Genomic DNA, 9,673 nt, shown 5'->3' with positions numbered 1-9,673 from the left:
TTGATTATTAATCTCCTATCGTAAATGATTATTAAACTGCCAAAAATAAATTCTCAGCTAATATCAAAAAATAACACAACTGCAACTTCACTTATAAAATACAGAAAGAAATGCACAACACAATGAACACAATATTTTCAGACAAATCGCCCCTGGAAAAAACTCCTAAGGAAAAACCAGTTCTATAGATGAGGAATTATATTAAACTTCAGCAAATCAAGAGATACAAATTTCCTTTCCAACTCACTGGTAGAACTCTGACAACCTCCTAATTTCTCTTGCTGATATTCCTCACTACTATTCCTACACTAACACTAGGCCCTTGCTAACACTGCAAGACTGTTTGCTAACACTGCAAACTTACAAACTCATTTGCTAGCACTGCAAATGTTTCTACAAACTTCTTGTTCTCCAAATGCCCCCATAGACCCCCTTTTATACTACTCTCATTGGTAAACCAATAGCCAAGATTGATTTACAACCGACGACTGAGATATAAAACAACTTACCAACCCTAACAAAATTGGTTTCTAGTTGCTTCTAAAAGAAGTCAATTATTTAATAAATAATTATCCTTACTCTAACCAATTTGTTAGCAAAACAATTATTTACTAAATAATTGCATATGGACGAATAGCTGTCCAAGCTACCAAAACTAACAAATGGTTGGGAAATATGACATACTGGTGGTTTTGTTATAATTGACCAGCAACATAGAGGTAGTAATAGTGAACTTTTCCAACACTCTTCCTTAATTTCTACCACTAAAGACTCTTTATATGAGAAAATTTATTACATTAAAAAAATTCAAATAGGATGGGTCTCGACATTAAGCCTACTTAGGTACTTATTTACAACATAAATTATGGTTCACCTTATTATTATCACTTTGTAATATCTTTTGCCTTTGTCATTATGCTTTGGGTTTTTAACTAGTTCACCCATAAACATTTGAGACTTTCTCCAACTTATGCAATTGCTTTTGCTTTAGGTTTTTCACCCAAACAAGTGGTTTTGGCTTGCCACAAACCCTTCAAAAATTTTAGGTTTTACACCTAAACAAGTGGTTTTGGCTTACCACAAACCTTTGAAAGACTTGGCACAAATATCATCCCAATAATAGGGAAACTATCTCTAAGCTTTTCTTCTTTTTGAAATCTCACTTTTCACATATGCCTTGCTAGATGATATCGATGTGGTCAAACCATTTGTAATCCTACTTGAGAAATCACACTTTGATAGATGTTTATTATTGTTCACACTTGAACATTTGTATTTAAACAATTAACCTTTGATAATATTTGTAATCTTCTGCCAACTTGATCCATAAGTCCATCCAAAGTCCATTTTTAAGCACTTCTCCATTGAATTGTTTTTACACTCTCTATTCCAACATGTCTTTTCATAATGAGTCTTTAAACCACAAAAATTACAGATAGATAGATAGATAAAATTTTAATGTCCACGAGGCTAAAAATAGCCTATGGGACAGCAAGACAACTCAAGCAGACTTAAGTAACAATGTTCGTTGCTTGTGTAGGATGATGATGAGTCCACCCAATTGCTCAATGTACTCTTCGTTGAATAGGTTATGCCAAGAACTGTCACTTATAGTGTCCGAAAATTTATCTCTACTACTCTTGTAGGCTTCACATTCTAAAATAAAGTACTGTTTAGTTTCCACTTTCCCAGAATTGCAGAATCTGCAAATTCTTTCTTCCCAAGCCTCCTTTGGCCTCTTTTGACGTCCAGTCTCACAACAAAGTTGGTGAGAGTTGGTTCTCAGCTGAGCAATAAGAATTTTAGCCCTCCAAGAAATGTTGGCTCCTATGTATGCTTTTTGGAGTTGATCACAAGCGGGGTTGAACTCATTTATATAATATAATTTCTTCCTTTCGATCTCGCTTCTCCAATTTCTCTTGTAGAATTTCTCCATGACAAAGACCTTTATTTCTTTATTATTTGTGGGGCACATATTGAATTGAATATTCCATTTACTCATCCATTTGATGTTTTGTTGCATCCATGTCCTTTTTCACTGACATAATGTGTCACTAAAGACCACTTTAGGCCATCTATCCTCTTTCATTTTTTTGATTCTTTTTAGATAACTTAGAAGGCGAACCATAGCAAGTGCCTCAATAGGAGCAGCCCCCATTTCACTTAGCATGAATGTAGATCCCAACACTTGTCTTTCATGTTTCCTTTCCTATTACAATTTGAACATTACATATATTGTTTGCATTGAGAAAATTTGGTTGAACCCATATCATCATTTCTTTTATCTTATGTGTATCCTAGTCCTTCATACTTTGGTCTCATGGTCATTTCAATAGGCTCTTTAATTTCTTGTTCATATTTTCCCAATCCTTTAGGGCATGTTTGGTTGTTGGAATATGATTTAAGAATTGGAATCTACAATCCTTGATTTGGGATTCTTGAACTTGAAATCCATATTATAGTTTCTAGAATTTATTTATGGACTATTTGGTTCAAACCCAAAAATATTTGATATTCAAAATTTGTTATTCCAAGCATGTTTGATTCAAAATATGAATAAAAAACTTACAACAAAAAAGGAGATTCATATCTCCAATTTGTTCAAGAACTTGTTTATGGTGCTTTGAACACCACACATGTCGAAAATGTCAATGTTCATTGCAAAATAAAAATTCAAGAAAAAGTTAAAAGAAAGATGAAAGAAATTAGATATGTGTAGTACTGGTTATTTTATTTAATTCAAACATATGAGCAGGTGTAACAATAGCAAAAAATTTTCCCTCAATTTTAAAAAATTATACTCGTACAAATTTCTACAATAATCTTTCCAGTTTCTTTAAGCAGCATCTGCTAATTTTTACAAAATGGCATTCAAAGACTACTCAAAGTAGATGCAAAGGGTATCATTTTTTGAAATGCCTCACTCTATTGGTTACAACTCAATTAAACTTCAAAAATATGTGCAAAAAAAGGTGCTTCCAAATGAGCATCTGGATATCAAACCCAATCATATTTCACTTTAGTTGAAATCCTCATTTTCAAAAAATGAGATTTAAAATGGGAATTCCAAATAACAAGTATTTTGAGGGGAGATGGAATTCTTGTTTTGGGGGTCAAATAGGGATACTGAATCCACATTTCCCTGAATTCCAATTCCTATTTTGCAAACCCAAATAGCGGATTAAGAGTTTTTGAGAATTCTGAATTCCAATTCCCACTCAAATCTGTGATCCAAATGAATCCTTACATTTGTAACCCATTTTCTTCATGATATTCCAACCAACATTCTTATTGTTACAACTCAAAGTAGTTGATGTCATATTTTTAAATTCTTTCTTACATTCTTTATCATAAACAACTTCAACAAAGTCACACTTACACAATTATGTCGTGGTAAATCCAAATAATCTATTGTACTACATTAAACATCACACACTGATTTTGTCTTCAAGAATACATTTCTCACAATAAGTGATTAATTTAATTCATCTTTTAACAATCCATTGTCATCTTCTAATTTCTTCATTTTTCTCTCTAATTCATCCTTTATTTTTTTAATATCACCAAACATCTTTAATTTATGTTCTAGCTCTCCATTTGCCTCTAAATAAACACTAATTTAATTTTAAAAGTTACACTTTTCTACTCTTAGTTCATTTCTTAACTTTGTCACTTCTTCTTGCAAATTTTTTTTTTTTTCAAATTAAATCCATATTTTCTTTCTTTACCCTCCTTAATTCTTCTCATAAATTATTTATCTAATACATTAAACTTAAATTCTCCTTTAACACTTTTTTTGAATTTCCAATGGCTACAACAATATATTTACCTTGAACTCTTAGAATGAATACTATTCATTAATAAAATCTAGACACAAGCTTATTTGACATTATCCTCATTTTTGTGGTAGTACACCATTCTCGCCAAACTTCAACATTCACAACTGAATATTAGTTTTAACAAGTAATAATTTACCCCACTTGTAGTAATTTTGTTCTTCTTTTAATGTAGTGGTAGACAAACATACCAACAACCAATCTTCAATTCTATGCTCCTATAGGTAGCAACTTCATAATCACTATTGAGAAATAGAACTAAATCTGGAAAAAAACAAAAAAAGAGCAAAAAAGTAAAACAAAATGGTGACAGCTCAATCATACACGAACTATTCTCCAGTTGAGACAATAGCTATAAACCACCACTATATTATTTCATATCTAATAATTGTTTGGGATGCAAAAAATTTGATGTTGCTTAATAGATTAACCTCCAACAAAAAAATTCATCATTTCACACCAAAAAAATGTACCACAACCCAAGAGCCATATATGCTTTGATACCATGTTAAAAAAGAGTAGATCTGATATGTTAATAACAAGGCAAATAATAGATGAAAAAAAAACATGTAAAAAAGAAACACTTCTAATGACACTAAAGAAAACAAAGAAAGACTTCATATTGATTTTGTATATCATGGAATTACAATGCCTCTCTATATATAGAGGGCTTCCAATATCTATACACTAGCATAAATTTCTAGAGTTAATGATAAAAAACAAACAACCCTCTACATGGACGGATGCAAGATGTGGGGGGTGTGGGGGAAGTAGTCACACTAAATTATTTTGACAGCATTGATAGTTCTCCTATGTCGATGGTTGAGAAATATGACAAACTAGAAATTTTGTTATAACTAACCAACAATGTAGAGGTAGTAATAGTGGACTTTTCCAAAAAATATCTATTAGGTGAGCTCAATTATGGTGCAAGAGAAAAATCAAAATTTTCAAGGAATTTCAAACTATCACATACTTCTGTAGAGGACATTTCTTTGGCAAACTCTCCATCCAAGTTGCTAGTCCCATTTGGTGACGAGTTTGGTTCCAACATAGCAAAAAAATTGTTGCAACCAGTATTTAATTTTTATTGGTGAAGGGGCAAGGTGGTTATGAAGGATATGGGAAATATTTTATGTCAACTTGCTACACACTTGAGAGGATCATTTGATAGTGCATAAATGAAGATGTCAAAGACAATGAAAGTATAGAGAGGTTTCCATATTTTTAGAGTTGAGGTGTCCATGTTGTTTCCATTGTGGATGAAATGTATGGAAATTTGGAGGCAAATTTCAATTTCAAAGCCTCAGAGAAACAAATGTCCTTTTGGGGACCAATTTTTAAAGAATGGGTGAAGATTGCTTTTATCATTGATGACCCATTCTTTCTAATGTTGACGAGGGCTTTGTTGGGGGTGGGCTTCATTGTCTCTAACTTCAAATATAAGACAAATTCTAATGTGTCTTCAATGCTTTATGTCTAGGGTTTTGAAATTGGCACCTATGATGAGATGAGACATGTGTCAAACTAAAGTAATGAGTTTGATTAGAGGCAATTGTGAATTTGGTTAAGTTGGGCAAAGAAGTATTGAGGGTTGATCAAAGATTATGTCCAAGATTCGCAGACGGTGTTGGTTTTTAGTGTGTTGAGGGAGAAAATAGATACAAGTCTCCTCAAGTTTAAGTTGGTGGAGTTGTGTAGGTAGATTCCAATAGTGCAAAAAATGGTTATGGTGGTGGTAGGCGTGGGTATGGGAGAAGGTGAATACTTGTCTACACAATGGAAATTGGTAATATTTTTGGAATGTGTACAAATCTAGTTTTTGCAACACTGGTGGCTTGTGGACAATATGGTTTTGGCTTGTGATAGACAAATTATTTTTAATTTTTCTTTGATTTGAAAATGTTTATGCACAAGGAATGTGAATAAGTTTGTTGGGGTTGTTTTAGTCATGTTGTAACTAGGATGACATCACTCTAGATATTAAGGGTTGGTGTTTTTGTGGGATATGGATACTAGATGATATACAATTGTATGTATGTGAGGGTAGATGTCGAGTAAAGTAGGTGATGAGATTTATTATTCTTTTTTTTAGCTTTCTAATTTGAAACCCTTAATTGTAATAAAAACTAAAAACAAAATTTATTGAAAAAAAGAATAAAAAATATTAAATATTTAATACAAATAAGACATGGTTAAACTATATTTTAACAATATGATGTACTTATATCTGGGTATGTGCACCAAGTTGTGGCGCCAAAAATATGACACCCAATTTTTATTTTTATTTTTTGCAAAGTGCATAAATGCTATAACGCATACGTGCTTTGAAAAAGCAAAAAAAATTATAAATGGGTTGGAAACCCATAGCCCATTTTACCATTGCATTTCAAAATGCCTCCTCATCGTCGAAGTTCAAGATCGGGATTGTGTAGTATATTTTCTACTCTTTTTTTTGCATTGTTTTATATGTTTTTACATTATTTTGTAGGTTTTTTAAAATTTTCTTTAAATTTGTTTATTTATTTAGATTGCAATTGGTTTCTTATTAGGAAATGTAAATAATCAACTGCCAAATCCCCAACTAGATCAACAAAATAAAAAAGAACACTCTCCACAAGATCCTAATCAAAACCCTCCACAAGATGAAAATCAAAACCCTCCACAACAAGAGCAAGAAATTTTGCAACCTGCATCAATTGGAAGACCTCCTCCTGGCACCCAAGACAACATTATGAATGAAATAGAAAAAGAGAAAAATGAATTAGAAGCACTCATTGGTAGGTTGAAAGCTTGTGGACAAACCAATCCAATGAGAGCACAATTGGCATCCTCCCTCGAGTCCATTATGACCCATTTAGCTTTTATTAGTGGTTAGTTGGATATTTGGCATGTTAAGAGGGATGAACAAAGAAGATATTATGCAAACAAATCATCATATCAAGATGTAAAAAAGAAAAAAGAAATAGCAAAATGTAGCATTTATGCATTGTTTAAAAAGCCTGGTGAACAAAATACTATTAGAGAACCAACTAAAAGGTTCCCCATCCATTGGTGCATACATGATGGTATTAGAAATAAATTTTGGGATAAATGGTGGATGGTCTTTGATGTCCCTCCCTGCAATAATCATGAGGTTCCATTGTATTTCTTAAAGAAATTATATTGTAAATTTGTCCTTGGGGAGATCCCCAATTATTTTGATATATTAGAATCTCAGGGTAGAGGTGGGGGGTCATCATTTGAGAGGTTGGGGGCACATCGTGACCCTAATGTAGTTAGGGCACTTGTTGTCTAGCCATAGGATGAGCATGTAATTATTTCTTCAGTTGAGGAACATATAGAGACCAACACTCTAGGGACTATTAATGCTTTGACGCAGACCCTCATTCATTACACTAGTCCATTAGCCGAGGAGGAGCCTTCTATGTGTCGTAGTCACATGTGCACATCATGTGGATCCTTATGCACATTTGGTAGTCATGCTGGAGATAGTATGGATGATGGGCTAGTCACCAATCAGTTCTCAAGTCAGACATTTGGCATTGACACACAAGTAAATTATAATTGTAATAAACTAATTTGATCACATTTCACATGTATAGTCAATGACTAATTAATTAGCATATATTGGCAGTGTTCAAAATTTAGGGTAAGAGTGTTGCTAGCCCTAATAGAGATCCCCCAACCCCCTTTTTTGTCCCATCGATAAGTCTAGAGGTATGTATCAATTTAATCATTTAAATTAATACACATATTTATTAAGTAATCATATGAAGGATTGACAAAAAAAATTTATGCATGTGCATCAGTTCTCTACTGGACCATCAACATTAACTAGGGACTCCGAGCGTAGGCATGATACGAGCTTCATAGAGGTACATTTGTTTCATGTTAATTTAATTCATTTGATTATATTTGTTTCATGTTTCATGTTACATGCAACTTGTATTGTATGACATGCAGCTCTTGACATCTAAGACTCCTCCTCATCTTCATCAGACCATTGATCATGGAGTTGTTGCAGTGATGGCTAGTTCAGAGCCATTGACTGAGGTATGAAAGAATTTTCTTGGTTTTAGTTGTTGTTTGTAATAGTTAGTATCAAAATTTCTAATATTATTTACAAGTGATTATATTGATTGAATTGTTGTAGGGCCTTGTTACAATCGATCGTCTATTAGCCTTTGAGGTGGACGTACAGAGTGACTATTTGATGGCGGTAAGAAAATAATTAATTTTGTATGTACATATATTTGATTTCAATGTATAATAATTATTGATTAATATCTACTTTGTTTGTATCAGCTCGAAATAGAGAAGAGCCTAAACAAGAGGACAAGCAAGTGTGTGAGGAAGACCCCATCATCCCCATCATCTCCCTCCACATGATGACCGAAGACCTCTAGGGATTTTTTTTCCTTCCCCTCATGGGAAGGAGAAGCTATAGTTGATAGCCACCCGTGTATAGGTATCAGTGAACATATATGTTGGATTTTATGTTAGTGGACATATTTGATATACATTTGATGTATATATGACATTTTATATTTGATGTATGACATATATTTGATGCATGGCATTATTATATTATGTGTTTGTTCATGTATGACATTATTGGTTATCATAATATATTATATGTTCATTCATGTATGACATTATTGGTTATCATAATATATTATATGTTCATTCATGTATGACATTATTGGTTATCATTATTTATTATATGTTTGTTCATGTATGAAATTATTGGTTATCATAATATATATCTTGATTTTATTGTTTACATTTTTATTACATTTCATGTATTTCATTTTAATGTAAATTGCATCCAAAATGATAGAGAGTGCTCACACCAAAAGCTATTGGATTCCCAACAAGAACACTTTTAAGGAAAACTACCTTTCCCACCTTCATAAGTGTCTTCAAAGACTCTTTCCAACTTGGTTACAACATTGAACAAATTTCTACCCAACTTCACAAAACTACTTGATCACTTTCCCTATTCAAGACTTGGGAAGCAATAAGGGAAAAATGAGCAAATTTGAGAAATGGGTCATAATCAACTTCTTGCTTCAAACTAACATCTTGGACACTTCAAGGAACACCTAATAACTATGTCACAAATTTTAGTTTTTCATCTATTCCATCCTTCCAAGAGATTCTTCAACATCCTATGAGTGAAAACAATCTTCCAACATCCTATGACCGTATTTTCTTTGCAACAACATGTAATTTGCTAATTTTTGGACAACTCTTCACAAAGGGAAGTGGTTATGTTTCAACCAAGAAGATCATTAACATCTTCCACTAACTCCATTCAGTGATAACATGCAGCTATATAAGGTGTAATGACTCTTAAAACACTTATTGAGTCAACTTATTAACAAAAACAACAAAAAAAGGAAAATTTTTAGGACTAAGGCAACTTGGTTTATAGGTGACCTCAAGTTCCTTGACCTTACAAAAAAGGATTACCTTATTACCATAAAAAAATAACATGTTTAAAATGATGTGTATGATCACTCCTTTACCTTCTATCACAAGTCTCCATCATTGGATGAGATGACATATCTAGTTGCCACAATCAAAGATCACTGCCCTATGCCATTTAGTGACTCTTAGGGACAATTTGGTTCAGCGTGCTTGAGAATGTTTGACTGCTCAACGGGATGGGAGGAGCTTGGGGCTAGTATTTACCTAGACACCTAGAGCTAACAGAAGAAGCAGTTAGATCCCACAACAAAAGGTGAAAGAGATTTGGCAATTGGCAACTTTGTATTGACCAACACTACAAGTTTTAGTATCACTTGAGATGGCATCACAAAATCAAAATG

At 32.9% G+C, this 9,673-nt stretch overlaps 1 long non-coding RNA gene across 1 annotated transcript; it reads left to right on the top strand.

Moving 5' to 3' along the window:
* Positions 1-7,648: 7,648 nt before the first annotated feature.
* Positions 7,649-8,418, top strand: LOC149528957 (uncharacterized). Its single transcript, XR_016358754.1, has 3 exons — positions 7,649-7,892; positions 7,993-8,058; positions 8,145-8,418. It is a non-coding gene; the product is annotated as an uncharacterized LOC149528957 (long non-coding RNA).
* Positions 8,419-9,673: the final 1,255 nt, after the last annotated feature.

The sequence above is a fragment of the Cupressus sempervirens genome, chromosome 11 (genome assembly GCF_028749045.1).
Source record: "Cupressus sempervirens isolate cs-2001-9-10 chromosome 11, ASM2874904v1, whole genome shotgun sequence".
NCBI classification, from domain to species: Eukaryota; Viridiplantae; Streptophyta; class Pinopsida; order Cupressales; family Cupressaceae; genus Cupressus; species Cupressus sempervirens.
Note: the sequence above shows the minus strand (reverse complement) of the source record. Positions and strands in the feature narration are given on the sequence as shown.